The 27,418-nt window shown below is 42.7% G+C and overlaps 1 protein-coding gene and 1 long non-coding RNA gene across 2 annotated transcripts in view; both read left to right on the top strand.

Annotated features, from left to right (window-relative positions):
* The window catches only part of CLSTN2 (calsyntenin 2), a 727,708-nt gene that overhangs the window by 49,489 nt on the left and 650,801 nt on the right, over positions 1-27,418 (top strand). The window lies entirely within an intron of this gene.
* The window catches only part of LOC129644118 (uncharacterized), a 113,426-nt gene that overhangs the window by 8,268 nt on the left and 77,740 nt on the right, over positions 1-27,418 (top strand). The gene's annotated exons all lie outside the window — the stretch shown is intronic.

Below are 27,418 nucleotides of genomic sequence, written 5' to 3'. Positions count from 1 at the left end.
GGAGAAAGAGACATATGGTCTCAGGTCCTGTATAGTAGGCAGTGTGCCGTGATCAGGTCACCTCACCTCACCAGGCCTCTTTTTTCCACATCTATAGTATGGGTACGTGCAGGCATGCTAAGTCATGTCTGACTCTCTGTAACCCCATGGACTGTAGCCTGCCAGGCTCCTCTGTACATGGGATTTTTCAGGCAAGAATATTGCAGCGGGGGGTTGCCATTTCCTTCTCAAGGGGATCTTCCTGACTGGGGGATTGAACCCGCATCTCTTGCATTTTCAGGTGAGCTCTTTACCACTGCGCCATCTGGGAAGCCCCTATTTGTAGTATAAAGGGAGCTAAATATGCTTTGGGTTGATGACTCTGGGGGTGCGTGTCTGTAGCTATATATCTGTTGAAGCGCCTGCATATGCCTTGGCGAGTTAGAGGCTTAAAACCCTCCCCAGCAGACAGACTTCCTAGAATGCAAATATGCAGTCTGCTCCTTTGGAGACCTCCAGTAATGAAGTGCCCGCCCCCTCCATCTGCCTCTTCTTCCTGCTCCAGCCTCTTGCTGCCTGGGCGTGGGGCCTGGGAAGGAGCAGCAGTTGCTTGCAAATAGGAATCAGTGGGAGAGAAAGGACAATACCTTCCATCCTCCAGGACCTGACTGGCAGCACTAACACTGTGATTTGTAGGTGAGAATGGGAGTTGGTGTGTTTCCTGCTGTTTTCTCTCTTCTTCCTGCATCCTTACCTGATCTTTCATTCACACCACAATTCCTTAAAAACAAAGGGCTGGGCAGTGTTTCAGAGCCCCTTGGGCAAGCCCACAGGAGGTTTGGACAGGGATGGGACAGGGACCGAAGAAAGAAGGGACCGCTGAGGAAACCAGCTCCCAGTGGGCATTGCTGACAACACTGGGGCCCCAGCCACCACAAGACCTGAGACTCACCATCTGCCCTCTTTTCTCTTGTTCCTTTTAGAATCCCACAGTGGTCTTGAGCAAAATGATGGTGTTAGTCATAAGCAATGTCAGCTGGTGTGGATTTTTATACCTGTGCCTTTTCCCCTCACCTGTGACTCTCCAAGGCACCTGCTAGATTATTATTCTATCAGGATTACCAAACTCCAAAGGCATCCATCTAAGTCACAGGCTCTGCAGCCTTTTGGGGACTGTCCTTCCCTTGTGCTGACTTTTTACCAGGTCTGTTTGGCCTGGAGACTGGGAGCCATGCACCCAACCAGGCAGCCTGGGCACTGCAGGAAAGCCACCACCCAGCAAAGAACAGACTTGGAGTTGCTTCTGTGTACTGGCCAGGGAAGAGGCCAATCATATTATTTTTTATTCTTCACCTGCTGAGAAAAATAAAGCTTTGGATTGGAGGTTATGTTCCCATGCTCTTTGCTCAGTGTGTTCCCAGTGTTTGCCTGGCTGACCTGTTTCCATGACATGCGGTGACCCGAGGGGCAGGGGCACTGATAGTTCTCCTTTTGACAGTGGGAGGAACTGGTTCTGAGGAAGCCCCCCAGACATAGCATCAGCTCTATGTGGAGTTCAAACACCAGAGGAAGGGCTGGTGCCAAGTTGAAGGAGTACTGAAAGGGACCCTTTTCTCAACAGAGCAGAAAAGCAGAAAAAAGCAAGGGATCCTCTGAGCTCATCTATTCAATTGTTCTGAAAACTTGAGTCCAGTGAAATGCAATACCTACCGTTGCCAGGTGCTCAGCCGGGTCTTTCCCACACGACTGGGGAAAGCTGTTTTCTCAGGAGCTACTTGTGAATTTGTTTTTGGAATGTTGCACTGGGGCTACTGTCTCCTTTCCCACTAAAAACTCCCTGAGTGCAGAAGCCACAGAGTCAGAGAGAGAATGAACTTATGCACTTAAAGATTACAGGTTTAGATTCTGCTTAATAACTTACTGAAAGGGGGTAGAAAACAAGAAAGGCAGAAATCAAGATAGTTACTATGTTTGGAAAATACAAAATGTTGTTCAGGAAAAAGAAAAGTGAGGCATCTGTATATTTAGTTGGGAATGACATTTGCACAATCGTAATTATGTAAACACTGAATAGAGGGCAGCAGAGGATGAGATGGTTGGATTGCATCACCGACTCAATGGACCTGAGTCTGAGCAAGTTCCGGGAGATGGTGAAGGACAGGGAAGCCTGGTGTGCTGCAGTCCATGAGGTTGTAGAGTCAGACATGACTTAGTGACTGAACAACAACTTTGGGCCAAACAGAGTGTAACATAGCCAGCTCTGTTGGGAAGATTGGGGATGATGTTTATGTGTGTGTATGCATATGTGCACATGTATGTATGTGTTGTGTTTATGCATATGTGTGTGTGTCCATATTTAGGTGTATGGTGTGGAGAGAGAACAAGAGATAAATTCTCTTCTTCTAAGGTGGAAAGATGTTGCCTAGAGGTGAAAAATGAGGTAGCAACCTAAATACATTTGTTTGGAGGTATGGAGGTAAATAAAGAAGCAGTTGCTTTTGGGAAGCGGGCAGTGGGGCTGAGGGAAGATTAGGGGTGATTGCTGTTTTGTAAAAGCCCTGTAGGATAATTTGATTCTTAATTCTGTGTATTTTGGATTTTGATAAAAGGTAATCACACATTTTAAAAAAGAAAATATTTAAAAATGGATACACAGCACCTAGTGGATCCCACCTGTTCACCCCCCAGGATGTGAACCCCCACTTAGGAGGTAGCAAGCTTTGCAGCTTGGTCCCCTGACTTCTGAGACCTGTTTAGCAGTGGCCTCTGATCCATGATAAATGATCAGGGCTCCAGACTAGGCTGTGGTGCCTGCCGGGTCTCCCTGCCTCCTCTGTGAGGGCCTTGTTAGCAAAAACCACTGCCCACTGCCCAGCCCAGCAGAGCCCTGAAGAGTTTTCACTTGTCCTCTGAGTGTGTGCAGGGCAAATGTGGGCAGTGCTGTTGTCGTCTGTCATTTACATTTCCTTGTTCGTGGAGCTCAAGATAACTGGTTCAGTTCTTGTGCATCGGGCAAGTAGCTGAAGACTACTTGCTTCCTACAGAGAGCTCCATATGGGTTTCTTGCTCATTTCTGTGAGCACTAATTTTTAACTTTGGAAAACTGAGATGAACTCTTCATTTTAGTACTACATCACCATCATTGTCGTCATAATCATCAAGTCATCAAATGGCGTTTCCATTTACCCACTTGTCCAAGCCATCCTTTAGTCATATTCTTTGACTTTTGTCTGTTCCTCTCACTCCACATCCCATCCATCAGGAAATTCTGTGAGTTCTGCTTTGAAAATGCATCCATGATCCATCCAGTTCTCTTACCCCACCAGTCACTACCTTGGTCCAGGCCATCCTCATCCTCCTGGATTACCATAGTAGTCTCCTGACATTTCCCTGCTCCCACCTGGGACCTACGGTCTGCAAAATGAAATCTAAAAACTCAAATGCCTTCTAGGGGTGCCTAGAGCAGAACCTAAAGTCCTCACAATGATTAGCAAGGTTCTGTGTGACCTGCCCACCTGTCTGGCTTCATTGCCTGTCATTCTGTTCCTAGCTCACTGTTCTTCAGCCACCCTGCCCTTCTTAAGGCTCCTGACCACTTTAAGCTTGCTCCTGCCTCAGGCCATTTGCACTTTCAGTTCTCTGCTAGAATCATCCCCTAGATAATCATGTGCTTTTTTTTCAAATAGATCTCAGCTTCCATGGAAGCTCATCAGACAGGCTTTCCATGACTATCATGTGTAAAATGGCAATGCTTCTCCCCCACATCATGGTCTCACCCCTTCTACTTTATATTTCTTGAGAATGGTTTCCATTTCTATGCTGTATTACAAATATATTTATCTTCCTCTTTGACAGTAATCTCCATGAAAGCATTTGTCATCTCAATCCCCGATACAGCCACAGTGCCAGCACACACTAGGCACTTGGTAGATATTTGTTGACTATCCCATTGAGTGAATTGTGCACCCACTGTGGGAAGAGCACTTCCAGGGACTATTGGATATAAAGGCATTGGGCTTGTGCCATGCAAATGATTCATAACACCCAGTGACCACGGAGAGTGACCCTTACTAATTTCCAGCAGCAGTTGTAGATGTAGAGTAGCCTTCTTAGTTTCCTTGTGTAACTCTCACCTGGATTTCTGGAATGAACAGTGTATGGTATTATGGAGGGTAGGGCAGAAAATAGAGCCAAGAATATCCTGCCATTGAGAAACCTTTATGTGAATATTTGGGCAGGTCAAAGTGATCTCTGTCTATGGGTCACCTGCACGTATTGGAGTCTTACTGTTGTTTCTCTGTGGCATCATCTCTTTTCTTTCAAGCTTTTTGGAAAATGTCATATTCTCAACTGACTTTCTGAGATTGGCTGTGTGCATGGAAGTGATACAGTCCCCACTCCCAGATTGACCTCTTTGTGAAAATGTAGTGATATTTAACAAATATTTTTGAGCATCTGCTGTATTCATAGTTCTGTTCTAGGAAATAGAGATGTGGATGGAATTAGCCTCTTTATAGGGGCTAAAATGACCCATGGAAAAGAGCATACGTCTATGTGGGTTTAATGCCCTTTGAAAGTATAGTCCTCCCCCATAACTTTTATCATTGCCCATGCTTCAGGGTGGCTATGTTAAGTTCCTATTAATTGGAGTTTCTTCTTCAACACATGGAATACTAGACATTAATTAATGGTCACTGACTATTCCTCAGCTCAATTTTCTGGCTATATATAATTAGAATTAAATGGTGAAAGAGATTAGGCAGGCTAAATTAAAAGAACAAAAAAGTCTGGGCTTCCAAATTGTGTCCCTGCATTTGCTAAATCAACTTCAATTTGTTGCATGGAGATGTTTGGCTGCTTTGTGAAGGAAGATAGTTGCCTTTTCAGAGAGAATCTTTGCGCTTCCCAGTCATCCATGTTGACTTTGGACATTTTCATGGACAAATGGATAAGACATTTCCATGTCTTGCCTGGGCTCATGCTGCAAGGTAAACAGATGAAAAAGTAAGTTTCTAAGGAAGGGCTTCCCTGGTGGCTCAGACGGTAAAGAATCTGCCTGCAATACAGAAGACCTGGGTTCAATCCCTGGTTGGAAAGACCCTCTGGAGAAGGAAATGGCAACATACTCCAGTATTCTTGCCTGGGGAATTCCATGGACAGAGGAGCCTGGTGGGCTACAGTCCATGGGATCACAGAGAGTCAGACATGACTGAGCGACTAACGCTTACTTACTTAGGCTGGGGCTCACAGGTGGAGATGGCAATTCTGTCTCCAGGACTGCCGCACCCTGGCCCCTCCCTCTCTTGCTGGTCAATATCTGTCCTCAGTATTCAAACATGGCCTGTAGGAGAGTTGCCATGATTTGTGTATTCCTTTCCTGCTATTGGCAGAACAAAGAAGAATAGGCCCTGAGTGATAAGGAGCTTGCTAATTTAGCCAATAATAACTTGTTTTCTATTTAGGAGAAGTTGAGTATACTGTGGGCAGCTTTTCCTAACCAAATTTTAAGTGTTCATCAGCAAATTAAAATATACGGCTAATTTCTTGTCTCTTTGTGTGTTTGTTTCTGGTTGAGTTCTTTTTTTGAGGGGGAGGGCATATTATTTTTTTAATTTTTATTTATTTAATTTTTGTTGAAATATACTTGATTTGCAGTGTTGTGGTGCTTTCAGGTATACAGTAAAGTGATTCAGTTATATATACAGGGAGTCTTTTCAACCCAGGGATTGAACCCAGGTCTCCTACATACCTTGCAGACAGATTCTTTTAACATCTGCGCCACCAGGGGAGCCCGTGTATATACATATATACATATGCATATATATACACACACACGTATATACGTGCATATTCTTTTTTTACATTCTCTTCCATTATAGGTTAGTACAAGATGTTGAGTATAGTTTGCTATGCTATGCTGTAGGTCCTTGCTATTGATTTTATACATAATAGTGGAGAAGGCAATGGCATCCCACTCCAGTACTCTTTCCTGGAAAATCCCATGGATGGAGGAGCCTGGTAGGCTGCAATCCATGGGGTCGCTAAGAGTTGGGCACGACTGAGTGACTTCACTTTGACTTTTCACTTTCATGTATTGGAGAAGGAAATGGCAACCCACTCCAGTGTTCTCGCCTGGAGAATCCCAGGACGGGGGAGCCTGGTGGGCTGCCATCTATGGGGTCGCACAGAGTTGGACACGACTGAAGCGACTTAGCAGCCCCAGCAGCAGCAGTGTATATCTGTGAATCCCAAACTCCTAATTTATCCCTCTCCCCTTCCGCTTTGGCAACCCTGAATTTGTTTGTGTGTCTGTGTGTGTGTTTCTGTTCTGTAAATAAGTTCATTTGTATCCTTTTTCTAGATTCCACATCTAAGTGATGTCATATGGTATCTGTTTTTCTGTCTTACTACACTTAGTATGATAATCTCAAGGTCCATCCATGTTGCTGCAAATGGCATTATTTCATTCTTTTTTTTTTTATGAATGAGTAGTAGTTCATTGTATATATGCACCACATCTTCTTTATCCATTCATCTGTCAGTGGACACTTAGGTGGTTTCCATGTCTTGCCTATTGTAAATAGTGCTGTTGTTATTAATATTGAAGTGCATGTATCTTTTTGAATTATGGTGTTCTCAGTATGTATGCCCAGGAATTGGATTGTAGGATCATATGGTAGTTCTATTTTACAAACAGAAGTCCAGGACCAGATGGCTTCACAGCTGAATTCTGTCAAACATTCAGATAAGAGTTAACACCTATCCTTCCAAAACTATTCAAAAAAATTGCAGAAGAAGGAACACTTCCAAACTCGTTCTATGAGACCACTATCACCCTGATACCATAAGCAGACAAAGATACCACACAAAAGAGAAAATTACAGGCCAATATCTCTGATGAATGTAGACACGGAAATCTTCAGCAGAATACTAGCAAACTGAATCCAACAATACATTAAAAGGATCATACACCCTAATCAAGTGGGGTTTATCCCTGGGATGCAAGGATTTTTCAATAGCTGCAAATCAATCCGTGTGATACACCACATTAACAGAAGAATAAAAGCCATATAATCATCTTAATAGACGCAGAAAAACCTTTTGATAAAATGCAACATCCATTTATGATAAAAACTCTCCAGAAAGTGGGCATAGAGAGAACATACCTCAAAACATTTGTTGTTATTATTGCCATATATGACAAAACTCCAGCCAACATCATACTCAACAGTGAAAAGCTGAAAGCACTCCTTCTAAGATCAGGGACAAAGCAAGAATGTGCACTCTTGCCACTTCTATTCAGCATAGTTTTGGAAGTCCTAGCCACATCAATTAGAGAAGAAAAAGAAAAGGAATGCACACTGGAAAAGAAGAAGTGTCAGTATTGATAGATGACATGATGCTATACATAGTAAATCCTAAAGGTGCCGTCAGAAAACTACTAACACTCATCAATGAATTTGATAAAGTTGCAGGATACAAAATTAATACACAGAAATCTGTTGTGTTTCTACTCTAACAATGAAAGATCAGAAACAGAAATTAAAGAAATAATCCCATGTACCATTGCACCAAAAAGAATTAAATAACTAGAACTAAACCTATCTAAGGAGGCAAAAGACCTACAAAAACTCTGATTATTTTATTTTTAGATTATGAGTGGCCTAGTGAAATTATCATATGCTCCAGTTACACTTCAGAGAAGTCTTTTGGTCTTGGTTTTTATGTTTATACTTGTGAATGATAGTGTATCATAGTGATATTAAAACATTTTAATATTTTTTCAATTTAAAAGCTTTCATAGGTTCCTAAGTGCTTCCCTGGTGGCTCAGACAGTACAGCGTCTGCCTGTAATGCGGGAGACCCGGATTTTATTCCTGGGTTGGGAAGATCCCCTGGAGAAGGAAATGGCAACTTGCTCCAGTACTTTTGCCTGGAAAATCCCATGGATGGAGGAGCCTGGTAGTCTACAGTCCATGGGGTCACAAAGAGTTGGACATGACTGAGTGACTTCACTTCACTCACTAAGTGAATGTACTATCCTTGGTGTTTAAATACTTACGTGGGGACTTATTTCTACTAAGAATATTGTTGAGAGTTAGATCTTTTAATAATGCTTGGAAGGGCTTCTTTATTTGATATCTGCAACCTAACAAGCTGTCATAGATCTGAGAAATAGCTGTGCACCAGGGCAAAGACTGCCAACCCTGCCCCACCATTGAGTGATGGGATCTCAAATGTAATCCATTTATGAATAGTCATCCATCTATAGTTCCTTGCACTGCTACTAAAGTCCTCCTGTGACTTTATTAGCAATGTAATGTAATTAAATCATTGCATTTAATGTATTGTAATGTAATTATACCATGGCTAAAGATTAAAAGTAGATTTTGCTGCATCCTATGAAGAAGAAATGTGCCTACAACAAAGGCACAAGACAAAAAAATCATTAAGGACTCGATAAAAATTAATAGGAACTAGATATAACCCGGAGAAGGCAATGGCACCCCACTCCACTACTCTTGCCTGGAAAATCCCATGGATGGAGGAGCCTGGTAGGCTGCAGTCCATGGGGTGGCTAGAGTCAGACACGACTGTGCGACTTCACTTTCACTTTTCACTTTCATGCATTGGAGAAGGAAATGGCACCCCACTCCACTACTCTTGCCTGGAGAATCCCAGGGACGGGGAAGCCTGGTGGGCTGCTGTCTATGGGGTCGCATAGAGTTGGACACGACTGAAGTGACTTAGCAGCAGATATAACCAGATACTATTGAGATAAGTTGATTAATGTTATTAGGCAGATACCAGATTTGGGGTCAAAGAAAAATATGTATTTCGATGGTTCCCTAGTAAACAATACACTCAGTTCAGTTCAGTCGCTCAGTTGTGTTCGACTCTTTGTGACCCCATGAACTGTAGCACACCAGGCCTCCCTGTCCATCACCAACTCCCAGAGGCCACCCAAACCCATGTCCATCAAGTCAGTGATCCCATCCAACCATATCATCTTCTGTTGTCCCCTTCTCCTGCCCTCAATCTTTCCCAGTATAAGGGTCTTTTCAAATGAGTCAGCTCTTCGCATCAGGTGGCCAAAGTATTGGAGTTTCAGCTTCAATGTCAGTCCTTCCATTGAACACCCAGGACTGATCTTTAGGATGGACTGGTTGGATCTCCTTGCAGTCCAAGGGACTCTCAAGAGTCTTCTCCAACACCAAAGTTCAAAAGCATCTTCGGCACTCAGCTTTCTTTATAGTCCAACTCTCACATCCATACATGACCACTGGAAAAACCATAGCCTTTACTAGATGGACCTTTGTTGACAAAGTAACATCTCTGCTTTTCAATATGCTGTCTAGGTTGGTCATAACTTTCCTTCCAAGGAGCAAGCGTCTTTTAATTTCATGGCTGCAGTCACCATCTGCAGTGATTTTAGAGCCCAGAAAAATAAAGTCAGCCACTGTTTCCCCATCTATTTGCCATGAAGTGATGGGCCCAGATGCCATGATCTTGGTTTTCTGAATGTTGAGCTTTAAGCCAACTTTGACTTTCATCAAGAGGCTCTTTAGTTCCTCTTCACTTTCTGCCATAAGGGTGGTGTCATCTGCATATCTGAGGTTATTGATATTTCTCCCGGCAATCTTGACTCCAGCTTGTGCTTCATCCTGCCCAGTGTTTCTCATGATGTACTCTGCATATACGTTATTAAATAAGCAGGGTGACAATATACAGCCTTGACGTACTCCTTTTCCTATTTGGAACCAGGCTGTTTGTTCCATGTCCAGTTCTAACTGTTACTTCCTGACCTGCATACAGATTTCTCAAGAGGCAGGTCAGGTGGTCTGGGATTCCCATCTCTTTCAGAATTTTCCATAGTTTATTGTGATCCACACAGTCAAAGGCTTTGGCATAGTCAATAAAGCAGAACTAGATGTTTTTCTGGAACTCTCTTGCTTTTTTGATGATCCAGTAGATGTTGGCAATTTGATCTCTGGTTCCTCTGCCTCTTCTAAAACCAGCTTGAACATCTGGAAGTTCACGGTTCACGTATTGGTGAAGCCTGGCTTGGAAAATTTTAAGCATTACTTTACTAGCATGTGAGATGAGTGCAGTTGTGCAGCATTTTGAGCACTCTTTGGTATTATCTTTCTTTGGGATTGGAATGAAAACTGACCTTTTCCAGTCCTGTGGCCACTGCTGAGTTTTCCAAATTTGTTGGCATATTGAGTGCAGCACTTTCACAGTGTCATGTTTCAGGATTTGAAATAGCTCAACTGGAATTCCATCACCTCCACTAGCTTTGTTGTAGAGCATCATGAAAACTTAAGAAACAAAAGCAGCCAATAAAAACCTCAGAGGTGAGCTCTTTTTAATGTAAAGTCTGCCTCTAATCTCCTATTTTTTCCTCTGATGTTACTGAAAGGACTTGGGTTTGGTTATGGCATGATCTGTTTTGATCACTGAAATTTGATTATGTGTGTGTTATTCACCTTTCATAAGCAGCCACTCATGTGGAAATCTGTTTACAAAAAAGAGCGGTCTGAAAAAAAAAGGGAAGGGTGGTTTCCATCTGATTTAATATAATCTAACCACATTAAAATCTTAATTAGGAAAGAAGTTTTAAGCTGTAGGTCTCATCTGGAGAAATATGCCTTAAAGCACTCCTAAGAGAGAAATGAGCTTTTCCCTTAATTCAGTATCATAACTTGGTTGGTTCACATATTCATTCCAAGGCCTTGAAATAATCCCCTGTTTTAACCCTACAGCCACAAAAATCCACATGTGATTATGTTATGAACTTGAGGGACAGGAGAAATTATTGCATATTACTAAGACTATTTTCCTTTGGATTTCTAAAAATATAGAATTTTACATGTAGAGTTCATTTTTATTAAATCTTCAAATGCCTGTGTGACTTAAATTTCTTGCAGAGTCAAAATGCCACTTTTCTTTTGCTGCATCATAGTATTAAATGGTGATAATTTAGTATATAATTTTTTAATGTATTTTACAGTCAACTCCCAGATTAGTTAGAAGATACTGTGTATCGTGTTTTGTTTTGTGTAAAGTGCTTCACATTTTAAAATGGGAGCTTACCCAATCAATAGCATGTTATTAACTTTGCATATTGGTAATAACGTGAAATTCAGATCCAGCAATCTAATGTTTCTGAAAATGAATATATAAAGCAGTATTATTTGTAATTTGATTCAGCCTTCCCAAATGGTCTCCCTTCATTACATTTCTTTTTTTCCTCTCTGGGTTCTCTCTCAGAGCTAAAAGTAAAACTCACTGGAGTCACTCCATAAATTAATCCATCTCTTTAATGAGCCAAGTGATGGTTGTTGATGACAATGACATGGTCAAAAATCCTAGTCATGAGATTGAGCAGGGAGCAGGAGGGACGTGGTGGGGCAGTGTGTTTGAGGAAGTAGTGGGGACAGAGGTTGGCAGGTATCCAATGCATGGCAACCAAGGAGACCAATACACTGTGATCTTGCCCAATAGCACAGATTCTTACCCTGGGACTATTCTCCAGCACAATCTGTGGTTATGGGGGCTACGGATGGTCAGAGTCCCTCACAAATGACGAGTAGCATCAAAGATGCTGTTCCAAGACAGTAGAGTGTCATCTACCAAAAGAAACACAGAGAGATGTGTCTGATCACTCTGCTTGCATTTCCCCTTCAGCCATTCCAGTTTCAGTTCTGTAGTCATGCACCATCTATGCTGGGCTTCCCCGGTGGCTCAGAGGTAAAGAATCAGCCTGCAATGCAGGAGTTGCAGGAGATGCACATTCGATCCCTGGGTCAGGAAGATTCCCTGGAGAAGGGCATGACAACCCACTCCAGTATTTTTGCTTGGAGAATCCCATGGACAAAGGAGCATGTCAGGCCACAGTCCATAGGGTCACAAAGAGTCAAACATGACTGAAGTGACTGAGCATGCATCTACCACCAGCTCAATCCAGTAGGCCTTCTCCTTTCTTGTACTGCTGGACCTCACAGCAGTGTTTAAATATAGGTGACCACCACTTCCTCCCTGGAATGCTACCTGCTGGGGCCCCAGACTTTGCATTCCTCTTCCTTCCCACACTCCTCCATGCCGTAAACTTTCCCCTTTCCAACTCCTCTGACCATTTCACCTGGCATTTCCTTAGGTTCTCTCCATGATGCTCTTCTCAGCCCTCCCTGTACCACCTCTTCCCATCCATTCCTCTGATAAGACATCAATATAATCATTACATGAAAGTTTCCAAAAGCTGTACTTCTAACTCCAGCCTTCCATCTCTAATTGTGTGCTTGATATTTCCACTTGGGTCCCAGTTAAATATCTCAAAGGTGAACAGAGCTCATGTTCACCTGTTTTCCATCCTCAACCTCAAGCATTTTCCTTTTCGTATTTGCACCATATCCTTGCTCCAGTCAAAAAACTTTTCAAAAAATATTCCAAACCAGCAACAATGCCATCAGCTTTGCCTCTAAAATGTGCGTGCCCACTTCTCATCACCTCCACTGCCATAGCCAAGTACAAATCACTGTATTCTGCCACTTTCACCTGCGTCACCTGTTACCTGGTCTCCTGCTTCTGATTTCCACACCCTCTCAACATGGACTGTAGTCTACCCATGAACTGTCGTCTGCCAGGCTCCTCTGTCTATAGGATTTCCCAGGCAAAAATACTGGGGTGGTTTGCTATTTCCTTCTCCAGGGGATCTTCCCAGGTGAGGGATTGAACGGTGTCTCCTGCATTGGCAGGTGGATTCTTTACCAGTGAGCCACCAGAGAAGCCCCTGACAACCTTTATCCATAGGTGATTATCCACTCAACAGGTTTTTTGTTTTTTTTGGCTATGCTCAGTGGCATGTGGGATCTTAGTTCCCTGACCAGGGATCAGACCCGTGTCTCCTGAAATGGAAATGTGGAATCGTAATCACTGGACCACCAGGATAGTCCCACAACAGAAACCTAGGCAAATCACACAAATATGAGTGAGTTTCCTCAATAACCAGAGAGGAACACATGTCCGATCAACCTCCCAGGGTGAGGATGACATGAGAGGAGAGCTCTTGAGGAGTTGGAAGGGCTGCAGTGCTACATGACACCCAGGTGATTTATTATCCTCTACTACACTTGGATGACCAGGCTTGAGGTTGCATTGTCCAGTGTGCTAGCCACTGGTCATGTGTGGCTATCTTAATTTTTTTTTAAAGAAGAATAAGATCATCTCACATTACTGCTTAAAACTCTCCGGTGGCTGCCTACTGTACTCTGCCTAAAGTCCAAACTCATCTGAGATAAATGAGGCTCACAAGGGCAGAGTGGAGTAGACTGAGCTTAGTGTGAGGAACTGACCATTTCTGTCTAAATAAGGACAAAGGAAGTAACGTCCCAAATAAAGTGGTATGGAACAGAAATCAAGCTTTTTGAGTTTTATTTCTTGTAAAAAACCTTCCTAGATGGTAAAGAATTTGCCTGCAATGCAGAAGACCCAGCTTTGATTCCTGGATTGGGAAGATCCCCTGGAGAAGAGAATGGCTGGCTGCCCACTTCAGTATTCTTGCCTAGAGAATTCCATGGACAGAGGAGCCTACTGGGCTACAGTCCATGGGGTAGCAAAGAGTCGGATATGACTGAGTAATAAACACTTTCTTAGGTATTCCTCCCAGCCTTACATAAGTCAATCATTAGATAAACAGGCCTTCTGTGTTGTTCTCTAGATTGAGGTTTCTAATCAGGAGTCCATGGGTGTGTACCTCCTGAAACTCTTGACAGTGTTTGCAAAATTTTGTGTGTGTGTGTGTGTGTGTGTGCACGTGTGTATGTGTGTGTGATTGTGTTGTGTTCTCCTGTGCATTTTTTTTCCTGGAGGGAGAATCCACTACTTTCATCAGCTTCTAGAAGAGGTCTATATCTGTCACTAAAAGTAGCTTATTTAAATATAGTGACCTAGGGATATTGTTGTTGTTGTTTAGTTGATAAGTTGTGTCCAACTCTTTGCAACCCCATGGACTGCAGGCAGTCAGGCTCCTCTGTCCATGAAATTCTCCAGGCAAGAATAATGGAGTGGGTTGCTGTTTCTTTCTCCAGGGGATCTTCCTGACCCAGGGATAGAACCTGTGTCTCCTGCATAGGTAGGCAGATTCTTTACCACCAGGGAAGCCAACTTAGGGATAAAGTCAAGGAAAAAAGATAGTAGAATCTTGGTTGCCCTGAGGTTCATTTAGGTGTCTGTGTTTGGGGCCTGATTGCCCTGAGGTCAAGCTTGTGTCATCCAGTAGGACTTCCTGTGATGAAGTAAATGTTGTACATCTGTGTCATTCAGTATGACAGTATGTTCACTTGAAATGTGACTGGTGCATCTGAGGAACTGAACTTTTATATTTATCTAATTGTAATTAATTTATAAATTAAGAGAGCCACATGTGGCTAGTGGCTAGCACATTAGACAGTGCCACCTCAAGCCTGATTGTCCAAGTGTAGTAGACATGAATGGATCACCCAGGTGTCATGTACCACTTCAGCCCTTCCAACTCCTCAACATCTCCCCTCTCATGTCATCCTCACCCTGGGAGGTAGATGTGGTCCTCTCTGGTATTACTGAGGAAACACACTGACATTTGCATGATTTGCCTGGGTTTCTAGGAGATGACTGAATTTTTATAGAGTAAGTTCCAGGATGTATTGAAAATTTTACAGTAAGTTATTACATGTGCATAAAGGTTTCTGTTATGAATCATTACTGTAATTATTAAAAATAACAACTACCCTTTATTACATGTCTTTATTAGATAGTTACATGTTCCTGGGTATTATGCTGTGCTAATTAGTTTTCACCCACCTCTTTGATGAGGCCCAGAGAGGTTCAGATCTTGCCCACTGTAAGTGGCAGAGCTGAGCATCTAACCGTGGGTTGTCACACCCCTGTAGGCAGACTCAGGCCCCCTGCTCCCCTTCACTTGACCCTGGGTCTGGCAGACTATAGAGATGTTCTGTTCACCCTGCTGCCCTGTTTGTGGAGCACATGGCTCTTTCTTTCAAGTCTAGTAGTGGAGACTGGTTTCCCTCCCCTATAGCCCAGGCTGTTTAGAGCCTGATAAACTTGCTCTGTTGCTCTGGGCAGGGCTCCCTCTCCCTGTGTTTCTTTATGAAGTTGTGCATTTCTGTGCTGCTTGATTGTGCTCAGCTCTGCCCTTAGCAGCAGGTCAGTGTTGAGGCATTCTTGTCTGGGTGTAAGGAGTGATAATTCTTTTGTGATTAACACAGCTCTGGCATCAGAACACAGAGCACCAGATAGCTGGGTTTGTCAGCAGCATCCGTTGCACACTCAGGGGCTGGCTATGGGCTGGTGTTCCTGGACCATATTTGAAAGGTGGCAGAGATACTGGAGAAACAGAGTTGCTTTGAGAGATGGGTATCTGCCAGAAAAAAAAAAAAAAAAAGATACATCTGATTATCCTCAGTGACTGTACTTATGTACCCTCCTTGACTTAAGGATAGATCATACATGCCTATTATCTAGCTTGAAGTTCTTGAAAAGAGCCCTATTGGCGTACAGTCCTAAGAAGAGAAGTCACCTTTAGTGAATCAGTTCCTCTATCTTTTGGAGAGTCAAGTATTTTTTAATAATCCAGCAATCTGAAATTATAGCTGCCTTTTCTTCTCTGCTTATAACATTTGCAAAGATCTTAAGCAATTTATGTGCCCGGTGCTGGGGCCTTACAAACTGTTGGTGGCAGGTGCTTTGGCAGTATGGATTAACTGGTTCTTAAAATGTTGCTACCCTTCACTCAATAACTGAAGCCGTAAAAATTTACCCTAAGGAATGAATATGAGACATGGCCGTAAACTTATGTTTAAAATGTTAATTATGGCATTATCTAGTAACAGCAAACACTGGATGATAAGGAAAGTGGAACCACTAAAAATAGTCAATCAGTTCAGTTCAGTTCAGTCGATCAGTCGTGTCCGACTCTTTGAGACCCCATGAATTGCAGCACACCAGGCCTCCCTGTCCATCACCAACTCCTGGAGTTCAGTCAAACTCACGTCCATCGACTCAGTGATGCCATCCAGCCATCTCATCCTCTGTCGTCCCCTTCTCCTCCTGCTCCCAATCCCTCCCAGCATCAGAGTCTTTTCCAATGAGTCAACTCTTCACATGAGGTGGCCAAAGTACTGGAGTTTCAGCTTTAGCAGAAGTCCTTCCAAAGAAATCCCAGGGCTGATCTCCTTCAGAATGGACTGGTTGGATCTCCTTGCAGTCCAAGGGACTCTCAAGAGTCTTCTCCAACACCACAGTTCAAAAGCATCAATTCTTTGGCACTCAGCTTTCTTCACAGTCCAACTCTCACATCCATACATGACTACTGGAAAAGCCATAGCCTTGACTAGATGGACCTTTGTTGGCAAAGTAATATCTCTGCTTTTGAATATGCTATCTAGGTTGGTCATAACTTTCCTTCCAAGAAGTAAGCCTCTCTTAATTTCATGGCTGCAATCACCATCTGCAGTGATTTTGGAGCCCCAAAAAATAAAGTCTGACACTGTTTCCCCATCTATTTGCCATGAAGTGATGGGACCAGATGCCATGACTTTAGTTTTCTGGATGTTAAGTTTTAAACCGTCTTTTTCACTCTCCTCTTTCAGTTTCATCAAGAGGCTCTTTAGTTCTTCTTCACTTTCTGCCATAAGGGTGGAGTCTTGATTCTCTTTTCTCTAAGTTGAGTTAGATTCCATCTTAGCACTGGGAGGGTGATGCTAGCCAGCTTGCAGCTTTTCTATCTGTATTAACGTTGTAGAACTGGCATTTTTCTGATTGCTGTGGCCAAAACTTCCAAAACTATGTTGAATAGTAATGGTGAAAGTGGGCACCCTTGTCTTGTTCCTGACTTTAGAGGAAATGCTTTCAATTTTTCACCATTGAGGATAATGTTTGCTGTGGGTTTGTCATATATAGCTTTTATTATGTTGAGGTATGTTCCTTCTATTCCTGCTTTCTGGAGAGTTTTTATCATAAATGGATGTTGAATTTTGTCAAAGGCTTTCTCTGCATCTATTGAGATAATCATATGGTTTTTATTTTTCAATTTGTTAATATGGTGTATTACATTGATTGATTTGCAGATATTGAAGAATCCTTGCATCCCTGGGATAAAGCCCACTTGGTCATAGTGTATGATCTTTTTAATGTGTTGTTGGATTCTGATTGCTAGAATTTTGTTAAGGATTTTTGCATCTATGTTCATCAGTGATATTGGCCTGTAGTTTTCTTTTTTTGTGGGATCTTTGTCAGGTTTTGGTATTAGGGTGATGGTGGCCTCATAGAATGAGTTTGGAAGTTTACCATCCTCTGCAATTTTCTGGAAGAGTTTGAGCAGGATAGGTGTTAGCTCTTCTCTAAATTTTTGGTAGAATTCAGCTGTGAAACCGTCTGGACCTGGGCTTTTGTTTGCTGGAAGATTTTTTATTACAGTTTCAATTTCCGTGTTTGTGATGGGTCTGTTAAGATTTTCTATTTCTTCCTGATCGAGTTTTGGAAAGATGGTAACAATAACCCTGTGTACAAGACAGCAAAAGAGACACTGATGTATAGAACAGTCTTATGGACTCTGTGAGAGAGGGAGAGGGTGGGAAGATTTGGGAGAATGGCATTGAAACATGTAAAATATCATGTATGAAACGAGTTGCCAGTCCAGGTTCGATGCACGATACTGGATGCTTGGGGCTGGTGCACTGGGACGACCCAGAGGGATGGAATGGGGAGGAAGGAGGGAGGAGGATTCAGGATGGGGAACACATGTATACCTGTGGCGGATTCATTTTGATATTTGGCAAAACTAATACAATTATGTAAAGTTTAAAAATAAAATAAAATTAAAAAAATAATAATATTTAAAAAGAACTGGCATTTTTCTAAAGACATATGAATAGGAATTCTGTTTGGGGGCCTTGGGGCGTTTACTGAGGAGGATGGAACTGCTGTAGCTCCTGTCCTTGCCACCCTGCTCCATTTTTCTCTCAAGGAAGCACTGACTTAGAGCCACCAGCTGGTGTGAGAAGCATTCCCTTCATCTTATTTGTCCCAATTAGACTCTGCCTTTCATTAAAAATGGGCTTCCCTGGTGGCTCAGCTGATAAAGAATCCGCCTGTAGTGCGGGGGTCCTGGTTTGATCCCTGGGTTGGGAAAATCACCTGGAGAAGGGAATGGCTACCCATACCAGTATTCTGGCCTGGAGAATTCCCTGGACTGTATAGTCCATGGGGTCGCAAAGAGTTGGACTTGACTGAGCGACTTTCATTAAAAACAAGTAACAAAGAAACAAGAGGGGGAAAAAGAGAAAAATAAATCATGCTAGTCTTCAAAAAGATGGGCAGTCTTCAGCTGGGTGGAATTTTAAAGTACATTACAGTGTTGAGAGTAAAGTCCCAACATAATGAAAGGAACCTCCAAATATCATGACTCCATCCAAGGTCCATATCCCATAGTATTTGTGGGGCTTCAGTACATGGTCAGTTTTCACTTCTCATGAAAACTGGTCATGGTCAGTTTCACTTCTCTTAATAAACTCAAAAGTTTATTAAGCACAGATACACACTACTGTATTTAAGGTAATAGGACCTCTGTATAGCACAGAGAACTATATTTAATATCTTGTAATAACCTATAATGTGAAGAATCTGAAATTCAGTTATATATATAGAATATATATACAGGCAGATTCTTTACCAGCTGAGCCACTAGGGAAGCCCGTTTTTTTAACAAAAGGCAGAGTCTAATTGGGACAAATAAGATGAAGTCATGAATAAACATCTACTTCTGCTTTATTAACCATGCCAAAGCCTTTGACTATGTAGATCACAACAAACTGTGGAAAATTCTGAAAGAGATGGGAATACCAGACCACCTTACCTGCCTCCTGAGAAATCTGTATGCAGGGGAAGAAGCAACAGTTAGAACTGGACATGGAATGATGGACTTGTTCAAAATTGGGAAAGGAATATGTCAAGGCTGTATATTGTCACCCTGATTTTCTAACTTATATGCAGAGTACATCATGAGAAATGCTGGGCTGGATGAAGCCAAAGCTGGAATCAAGATTGTTGGGAGAAATATCAATAACCTCAGATATGCAGATGACACCAACCTTATGGCAGAGAACAAGGAGGAACTGAAGAGTCTCTTGGTGAAAGTAAAAGAGGAGAGGGAAAAAGCTGGCTTAAAACTCAGCATTCAAAAAACTAAGATTATGGTATCTGGTCCCATCACTTCATGGCAAATAAATGGCAAAACAATGGAAACAGTGATAGACTTTATTTTCTTGGGCTCCAAAATCACTGCAGATGGTGACTACAGCCATGAAATTAAAAGACATTTGCTCCTTGGAAGAAAAGTTATGACCAACCTAGACAGCATATTAAAAAGCAGAGAAATTACTTTGCCAACAAAGGTCCATGTAGTCAAAGCTATGGTTTTTCCAGTAGTCGTATATAGATGTGAGTTGGACTGTAAAGAAAGCTGAATGCTGAAGAATTGATGCTTTTGAACTGTGATGTTGAAGAAGCCTCTTGAGAGTCCCTTGGACAGCAAGGAGATCCAAGCAGTCAATCCAAAAGGAAATCAGTCCTGAATATTCATTGGAAGGACTGATGCTGAAGCTGAAACTTCAATACTTTGGCCACCTGATATGAAGAACTGACTCATTTGAAAAGACCCTGATGCTGGGAAAGATTGAAGACAGGAGGGGAAGGAGACGACAGAGGATGAGAAGTTTGGATGGCATCACTGACTGGGTGGAGATGAACAAGCTCTGGTAGTTGGTGATGGACAGGGAAGCCTGGCGTGCTGCAGTCCATGGGGCCACAAAGAGTTGGACACGACTGAGCGACTGAACTGAATTGAATGGCTGTGATGATGCTTTTCCGTGTCACGTCACAGACGCATGCTTCCTCTTCTGCTCAGTTTTCTCCCATGCTCTGGGGCTGTGGTTTTCCTCTCCTCCTCCCTTTTTGAGGGTTTTCACTCCAGTGTGGTTTTCTGCTCCCCACTTGCAGAATGCCTCTGCGTAATCCTTGTGCTCCTTCCCTCTGCATGGCCTGTTACTGAGCTCTCTCACTCTCCATGCTCTGAATCTCTCTCTGCTCTGTCTGCTCTCATTTCTCCTGCCTGAAGTAAAGGCTGCTTTCTGCAGGAACCAGAGTTCTTAGGACCTATACAGGTGAGCATGTCCCTGAACCTTCCGAGCCTTCTGGTTTCTTAGCTCTAAAAGGGGGAAGTGAGACTCAGTTGGGATCATGTACTCACCAGTTCTGCACGGAGCCTTACTACATCTGAGGGGCCATCAAGTGACAATCTCTCTCTCCTTTTTTTAATTTGTTTTTAAGAGAAGAAAGTCAGACCTTTAATAATTATAATTTAAAAATAATAACAAAAGCTTACAAACAGCAATACCACATTTCATCCCCACTTCATAATGATGGAGTAATAGCTGGTACAGGATGCAGTGACTCAGAATCAAAAATGAAAACAAAAACCAAGTCAACCCCTGGAACAACCCACCCTGCCAATGACTTTCCATATGGAATTCAAACAAGTAGTCAAATGTCAACCACTTGTGGAGAACACCATGGAGTTCCTTGGGTTTTCATAGTGGTTTTCTTTTGAAGGTAAAATAACATAGGGCACAGATGAAGTTGTATTGGACCAAGTTTCCTCTGTAAAGTACCACCACAAAGCTTTTCCCAGCCACCCTGCTGCTGCTGGTGCTGCTAAGTTGCTTCAGTTGTGTCCAACTCTGTGCGACCCCATACACGGCAGCCCACCAGGCTCCCCCGTCCCTGGGATTCTCCAGGCAAGAACACTGGAGTGGATTGCCATTTCCTTCTCCAATGCATGAAAGGGAAAAGTGAAAGTGAAGTCGCTCAGTCGTGTCTGACTCTTCCTGATCTCATGGACTGCAGCCTACCAGGCTCCTCCATCCATGGGGTTTTCCAGGCAAGAGTACTGGAGTGGGGTGCCATTGCCTTCTCTGCACCCACCCTGCAGTCCATGGTTTTTCCCATTTTTTTCCTTTCTGAAAGGTTCCTGCCAGCAACAGTGTAATCCATGTGGAGGGCAATGAGGAGATATAATGAATGAGATATAAAGATATATAAAGCAGATATAAAGAATGAGTTTTTAAAAGTGTCACTTTATGTACAAATTCGGAAATCATTTTGCCCTTCCATATTTTTTTTCCTTACAAATTGCTTGATTTCCAAGCCAGATGGCTGAACTATAAACTGTGCTCACCCTTGAACTGGTAAGCAGAAATGTCCACATCCTGGGGATCCTTCCGTTGGTTGCAGGCTGTAAGGCATTTTTGGTAACCCTTGTGCTGTTACTTTAACTTTCACTGTTATTATCATTGGAATCCTTTTTTAAAATACCCTGTGGGAGTATAAATGTCATGGATGTGTTCATTAGGAAGCATTGTTTGTCCTGAAAGTTGCATTTAAATATCAATAGGTTTGGGCCTGATAAAATACCAGGAGAAGGCCAGGCTACTGCCATAATACGTTGCATGGTAACAGAAGGATGACCACTCCACGGAATATTATAACCATGCTGAGAAAATAAAAAAGCTGCCTCAAAATAATGTATGCAAGAGTGTTTGCAGATTTATGTGCTTCTAGGATTCATCCCCCTTACTTTGTATTTATCCATAGGTCTGGAAATGTACCTGATTTAAATTGTCTGAAACCTTCAGAATTATACCCTTTGCAATTGTCCTGCTAAATCAAAGAAGTTACCCACCATGTAAAAGATGAGCCTAACCTTTTACTGCCAAGTTCCTGGTCTATCAGTAAATAATGAAATACTTCATAAAGAGAAGAAGGCTCACTACCAGGAGGTCCAAGCTGAAGGCCCTACCTGGATAAGTTAGAGGCAAAAAGGTAGCTGCTGTGTGAAACAGGTGAGCTGAGGAAGGTGCCAGACAGAATGCCCATGGAGTTCTCACTGGAATGGTTTAACTCATATTTCCCCTAAACATGCCATGATGACCATTGTTGGCACACAGAATGGCTTTAAATGAGTGTAGCAATAAACTGCAGAGAAGGCAATGGCAACCCACTCCAGTACTCTTGCCTGGAAAATCCCATGGACAGAGGAGCCTGGTAGGCTGCAGTCCATGGGGTCATGAGAGTCTGATACAACTTAGTGACTAACCCACCACCAGGATACCTAGAAAAGAGTTTTAGACTGTTAGCCTAATGGAGGAGCCTGGTGCACTGCAGTCCATGGGGTTGCTAAGAGTTGGACACGACTGAGCGACTTCACTTTGACTTCTCACTTTCATGCATTGGAGAAGGAAATGGCAACCCACTCCAGTGTTCTTGCCTGGAGAATCCCAGGGACGATGGAGCCTGATGGGCTGCTGTCTCTGGGGTCACACAGAGTTGGACATAACTGAAGCGACTTAGCAGCAGCAGCAGCAGCGATAAACTGGCTTTATGTTAATAGTTGTGTCCTTATTTTAATATTGTCTTAAAGCATAGCTAGCATATCAAACTCATGATATAAAGTTCCCTTTTAAAAGAAAATTATTTAAATGAACAGTGTGGCTCTATTTAAAGAAATATTTTAAGTAAATGCTGCTACAGGTGGCACATGGCTATAGTAGAAATCATGAGAGTGTTATGCAAATGATAGTATTCTGGAAAATGTTGGTTTTAGCTTGTTTAGGTAAATATGGGTGTCATGTTGATGGAAATCCCGGCAAGCACATATTGTCCTTTTGGGGCAATATATTGCATAATTGGATGTACTGCTATTTTATATGTGGCTAATTTCAGAAGCTAAAACAACCATATCTATTAAATGCTATTTTATTTGATTAATAAAAATGCTAGATTGTTTTGGGATTGAATAAATATAAAATGCTAATTGGATATAAAATGCTTATTTATGTGATCATAGGCATTGCCATAAAATTATAAGACAGTTATTACTGTTTAATATTGCCTTAATTAGACGTGCTCTTCCAAAAGTTAGAAGACAATAAGCTTCTCCCCATAGCAGTTCCTGAGGAATCAATGATGTTGCAATGAGATTAGAAATCAAAATAAAACGGGGAATTTCTTTTTCCCAAGAGGGCATAGGGAGATGTTAAGCTGTACTTTTTGAGGCCAGTGTTTAAATAGACTGCCACAGAGTTGTTAGATTTAACTTAATTTATAGAATGTCCACTGTATGCCATGCTGTTAGATCTCTGGGGAAGTGATGACATTAATGTGAGGCAGAATTGTTTCAGGAGCAAATAATGAAAAAACCATCTCAAACTGGCTCAAACAAATAGACAAAAGATTGATAATTTCACACAATGAAAAGTCTAAGGGTAGGCTTCAGGCATGGCAATATCCAGGTGCTCAGGAAATGTTACTGGGACATGGCTTCCTCCATCTCTCTGCTCTACTGTCTTCTTACTCTCCAAAATTCTGTCCACTGAGAAGAATCTCAGAGCACACTAGCATCCATCAGGACTCAAGACCACATGTAGTGCGGGAGAGTCATTGTTTCTCCTATTCCACTTCCACTGTTGCTTGTTGCTCTACCTCAGGGTGCTCACGTACCCTTTAAGGTCTGCTCTTGCATCTTCTCTTCTTACAGTATGGCTTCTCTTCCCAAGCCCATCTTCAAGTCCTCTGTAAGGGAGGAAGGCTGATGGCCTGTGCCTGAGATCTTAATTGGGGAACAGTTCCTCATGTTTGTGTGGTTGGGCATGGTTTGGCAGCAAAAGTGGGGAAAGCCTGTGGTGCAGGCCTTCTTTCTATCTTTTTCTACCATAGAGAGATCTAGTCTAGTCTTTTCTCCTTTTCCAAGAATACTTCATGGATAATTTAAGCCAAATCCTTCTTCTGGGCCTGGGGGTCTCCTTTCCTCTTTTTGTTTCTACCTGCAGAGGTTCTGGAACATACTCGTTCCAAGATTCTGATCCATGTGACTCTAGAGCCATGTGGCTTCTGCCTTACATCCCAGCTCAGCCTGTACCACAGACCTCTGCATTGGGGGCCCTGGGGGACCCTGTGCTTCCCATTATCGCTGCTTCCTCTCCTGACCTGAAAAGAAGAAGAGGGGTGAGTCGCTTCAGTCGTGTCCGACTCTGTGCAATCCCATAGAGGGCAGCCCATCAGGCTCCCCCATCCCTGGGATTCTCAAGGCAAGAACAGTGGAGTGGGTTGCCATTTCCTTCTCCAATGCATGAAAGTGAAAAGCAAAGTGAAGTCGCTCAGTCGTGTCCGACTCTTAGCGACCCTATGGACTGTAGCCCACCAGGCTCCTCCATCCATGGGATTTTCCAGGCAAGAGTACTGGAGTGGGGTGCCATTGCCTTCTCTGGTGAATGATGCTAGTACCCAGCTAATCCTGAATCTGTGGATAATGAGCAATTGGGCACCAAAACCTCACTTTAACTCCCAACATGCCCTCTACTGAAGGGCCTTTTGCCCGAATATGTCCCCACCTCTCCCACCCCACCAAAAAAAAAAAAAAAAAAGGAAACTCATATACTGTGCCTACACCTACCTGAATGTTAATTTATTCACACTGATTGATTTATTAACACAAATTCCCTAAACAGTGGACACAATTGTGGGCTTTACGAACAAGCGTATCTTGATTTAAATCCTGACTTTGCAACAAACCAATTTTGTGGTTTTGGACCAATTTGTATCTTAGTTTCCTCATCTGTTAAATGAGGCTGAAAATACTGGCCTGGTGGCCTTGGAAGACAAAAGTGTGTGACAAGTGAATGGTAAATGCAGGCTGCAGCAGAAAGAGACTTGTGGCTGGTGCTGGGAATCTGTAGAAGGAGGACTTGTCCCCACAAGCTGCTTGCTGGGGCTTCCTGGGCAACCAAGGACGTCTGTGGTGAGATCTTCCCTGGGATTTTAGGAAAGTCTCCCAGTGGAATGCTGGCTTAGCCTGGCTCAGTCCCCAAGGATGCTGGCCTTTCTGACCTTTGTATCTGCCAGGGTCCAGATGAAGAGCAAAGTTCACTCACAGGTGTTTGGACAGACTCAGAACTTTTGTGCTGTTCTTGAAACCATCCAAGTCTTGGGACTGGACTCTGTGTCTTCCTGTAGAGAAGTGTATTTGCCTTCCAGAAGTTTCAGCTTGCTTTTACCCAGTCCCACCTAAAGGGCTTCCCTGGTGGCTCAGATGGTAAAGAATCCACCTGCAATGCAGGAGATCTGGGTTTGTTCCCTGGATCAGAAGATACCCTGGAAAGGAAGGCAACCCACTCCAGTATTCTTGCCTGGAGAATCCCATGGACAGAGGAGGCTGGCAGGCTACAGTCCACCCTGTCGCAAAGAGTCAGACATGACTGAGCAACTAAATACTTTCACTTCCTTTTTCATCTTTGATTTGGCTTAGAAACTGCCAGTAACCTCTCCTTGTGTTTCTGTAATGTCCCATACTTTTCGTCATACTTTCACATCTGCATTACCTGATCTTGACACCACCTTGGTCTATACTATCCCTTTTGACAGCTGAGGAAATTGAAACGTGATGTCTTACTTTAGATCTCCTAATTTCTGATCTCATGTTTACTATATTACTCTGAGTCGCACATCTGGTATTCTGTCTTTATTATTCCTACATGGAGATGATGTTTTATGAGGTCTTAAGACTTTTATTATTCTACCCTAGTTGAGATCCTGGACTGTAAGCAAACCTTCTAGAACTTGCAGTGCTCTTGGGAGGACTGGTTCCCCTTGTCTCCCCCTTGCTAACCACCCTTCCCCCAGCCTCTGCTCCTATTCAATGCTTATATGATATTGACACCAGGTGTATCCTTTCTGCATATTTTTTTTTGCTTACTTGAGACTTTGGGATTAGAGAAGTTAATTAGGCAGTCAACAGCATTTAGTGAAAATATACTCTGTCTCATACTCTGCTAGGAAGTGAAGGTGTTATAAGAATTATGAGATGTTTTCTTTGCCACTGGGGAGTTTAGAAGAGAGCGATAGATGGTCCCTTCCATATGATTTCTTCCTCTTCTTTCCTTCATTGGGATCCTGATATCCTTCCTAAATGACTGTGGTCTCAGACACAAGACTTTGGCTTGGAACCAAAAGAACACCGTTCATTACTGGTGTCCTGACCTTTGGGGAGTGCCTGTTCTTAGCTGTGTCTCTGACTTTGAAGAGCTTTTGAGGGGCATTTGGAGACTTGAATGCCGATACTCCATCTATCCAGGCTGAGGTTGTGCTTGCAGTGAGCATTCAGGGTTAGAGGGATTACATTTCTTTCCATAACTGCTGCTTCCTCTCCTGATCTGCAAGGAAGAAGAGGGGTAAGTGATGCTAGTAGCCAGCTAATCCTGAGTTTATAGATAATGAGCAAATGGGCACCGAAACCTCTGGGACCCCCAAATTACCGTCACCCATGAACAGAGATATTTCTTTGGGAAATTGGTTGTCATTTCCAGCCTCCACACCTCACAGAATAGCATATTTCCCACATGTCAAGTTAAATATGCTGTTGTTTATTCTGATTTTCCGTTTCTCTTGGGAACCAAGCAGGAAGGGGCTTGTGCCCAGGGCTTTGTCAACCAGGGAGCCACATGGCAGTTTTATGGACTTTGCATCTTGCTACATCAGCTGACTTTTCTCTTCTCCTTGCATGTGATCCCTTGAATTTTTCTTCTCTGAATTGTCTGTGGTTCTGACATCCTGATTGGGCTTCTTTGTACAGAACTCGGCCACTTTTCCACATGCTTCATCCCAGGTGACTATGGGAAGAGCTGTGTGACAAAAGAGCTTGAAGTCTTAGCAGATCACTGATGTCTGTCATGGGCATAACAAGGAAAAGTAGCTATACGTGCTATCTGTGTTAAGCTATGAAGGGGGATGGAAAAATCTCTGCATACAGTTTTCTAATCTGCAGCACTGTGGGTGGTAGATTGGCACTTTTTATAGATGGCAGTGTCTGGCAGTCCTCAATATTCCATTGCACTTGTAACCCAGATTTTTACAACTGGGCCTTAGATATACAGAATTGGATTAATCATAGGTCTTTTCATGACACACTGTTATCGTTCACCCTCTTTTATTTATTAAAAATATAATAAACACTATGAACTCACAACTCTAACCAAGAATTGTATATTACCAATAACTTACGCCTGCCCATGTGCTCCTCCCCTACCTCAGCTGTATGCCTCCATTACTCCAGAGACGTGACCGTGATTCTGAAGGTTGAGTTTATTAAACTTCCTTGTTTATTTTTTTTTTAAGTTTTTCAAATCACACGTGATGCCTAACTGCAAACTGTTTGGTTTTACTTGTATTGAACTTTATAAAAAGGCATCTTACTGGATATTGTCTTCTGGGACTTTTTTTTCTGGCCAACTTTAAGACGTTACTGTGTGTATCTATATTTCAGTGTGACATA

This window comes from Bubalus kerabau, chromosome 2 (assembly GCF_029407905.1).
Source record: "Bubalus kerabau isolate K-KA32 ecotype Philippines breed swamp buffalo chromosome 2, PCC_UOA_SB_1v2, whole genome shotgun sequence".
In the NCBI taxonomy this organism is placed as follows: Eukaryota; Metazoa; Chordata; class Mammalia; order Artiodactyla; family Bovidae; genus Bubalus; species Bubalus kerabau.
The sequence above is the reverse complement of the archived record's forward strand: the minus strand, read 5'-3'. Positions and strand labels throughout refer to the sequence as shown.